Here is a 2,434-nt window from a genome sequence, read left to right on the forward strand (position 1 = left end):
TGGTGTCAGAAGGTGTGTTCACCTTCACCTGCACAACTCCAAAAGCCTGTAATTAGTAAAAGGTGAGAGGACAGGTCAGAGATCAGTGGATTTTACCAGAAACCTGCCTTCTTCTCAGCCACGTGTAATGACCATATACAACCACTCTCACTGTCAGAGGTTTTCTTGTTAGCTGTAAATGCCACAGTAAAATATTTTTCTCTTGGTCATTGTTCTGCATCAAATGTACTGGAAAGGAAAAGTTACTGCACCTGTTTTTGTCAATTAGAAACAGGTCAGGTCTAAACTGAAGAATAGCACGTAAGTAGCAAGGCATCATGCTTCTTATCGGTCTCGCAACAGGCCATCCCAGTCATGCATTAGCATGTAAAACGTAAGACATTTTGACCGAGTAAACACATCCTGACACTTAGCGAACACTGACAGACAGCTACAGAGGAATTTCTGTGATTGATCGGTGGTCGTCCTGTGTTTCTCATAGTCATTAGAGAAGGAGCAGGTCGTTAGTGGAGTAACCTGTGGTTAGGGGTCGTCCAGGTGTCAGTGGGATGACACAACCCATTATTTGGTTTCTGGGGCAGCTGGCCAGGTTGGGACTGAGAGACATCAAACAACCCACAGCTGGAGAAAAAAAGATGGAGTGTGGATGGAGTGGGAGGAGAGGAGAGAGGGAAATGGAAATGAGAAGGGAGAAAGGAGAAAGGAGAGAAAAGGGGGAAAATCAAGAGGAGAGAAAAATGTAGAAAATCAGATGTTGATGTAAGGGAGAAAAATCTTTCATTTCAGTGAGCTAAATTTCTGTTGACTGTATGGTTTGCAAGTGTTGTTTTTTTTTTGCCATTTTGTTGTTTCTTCTCTTTTTTGTGTATAAATGTGGCCATCTTAGACACACGACAAACTATCAGTAAGGGCTCTTTCATTCCCAAATCTGCATAAGCTCACAATTGTACTGCACATTATAATACATTTTTAATGTACTGTACCATACTGTAACCCAGTGGATGTTTCCCCCCTTTGTGTACTTCTATAAGATGCAACTCAAGAGAAACCTTTTTTTCATGAATAAAAAAAAGAACGGCTGTAATTCTTTTTAAGGCCAGTTCTGTTACAGTCAATGGTTTTAACAGACAGCACAAGCCTACCACAGCCATGGCCAGCTTGCGTTTGCATGAGGGTTTGCAAGTTACGTACAATAAGCTTCAGTACTGAGCAATAGCAGTCGAGGATACTCAACGTCATTATCTGAATCGCAATGTAATCGCACCAAAAGATGGAAAAGATGATAACTAAATCATCTATACAGATTATTGTAGTAGCTACCTCTATACATGTAAGGCTTTTTTTGTAACAGTTTGAGTTGATCTGTGTGCTAAAGAGCCGCTGTGCCACTTCCAGCTGCTTTCATGGACTCAGCTATTTAGATGTCATAGTGGAAAACAGACGTCGCGCCTATCTTGGACAGAATTCCCAGTATTCCCTAACAGACTTTTGGAGGTTCCCAGAATGCTTGTGTTATAGCTCAGTGACTGCTGGCAATTCACTGCAGGGGACCGGCGTCTTAGATCTGGCTGTGTGCCAGAGAGGGAGGGAGAGAAAAAAAAATTAAAGCTTGTAATGTGTTTAGATATGTTTAGGCTATAGTGGGAATGCTAATGGTTTGAGTTACAGAACATAAGTGCCCTTCTGTGTCTCAGGTCAAAAGGCACAGTGCCAGAGACACAGACGCAGACAGAGGCATCAAGACTGAGGAAACAACACATGGCGTCATCTCTCTCTACTTGTCTTTCTCACTCATGCTGCTTTCACGGTGACCCGATTGATTCATCATGTATTACGGACATCATAGTGCTTTATTCACACATGTGTGACTCATATATCTTTGTAGGTTAACACACAATCACAAAGAAACAGTTCATAGATATGTTGTGAAATCCTCAGCCCTGGCAATTTCACACCCACGTTGTGAACAGCTGTGGTGTCGTTTGGCTGGCAATCTATCGCCAAAATGCTTTTTTAGATATGAAATGTCTAGTCCACACAAAACACGTAGGAAAAACGCATCATCTCTGCTCCATCCCTCTTATCCCTCTCCGCACTACAACATTAAGTTAGAGTTGATTGTTAAAGATGTTTCTGATATTTACCAATCATGTCTCCCCTCACACTTCCCAACATAAAACAGTGGAAAGCAACATCACATGCAGCCAGGTTTGGTTGTGTGTCACTGTGGGGTTTGATTCCTGGCCAGTGGATTTACAGCAATTTCTGAATAAATCAGATTGTTCCCTGACATGGTATGGTTAACTGAGTCACTTTAAAACTGGCATCCATTGGGTGTGAATCACTGATGAAGGAAAACTGATTCCCTGTACAACACAACACAACACAACACAACACAACACAACACACACACACACACACACACACACACACA

The sequence above is a fragment of the Etheostoma spectabile genome, chromosome 2 (assembly GCF_008692095.1).
Source record: "Etheostoma spectabile isolate EspeVRDwgs_2016 chromosome 2, UIUC_Espe_1.0, whole genome shotgun sequence".
Lineage (NCBI taxonomy): Eukaryota > Metazoa > Chordata > Actinopteri > Perciformes > Percidae > Etheostoma > Etheostoma spectabile.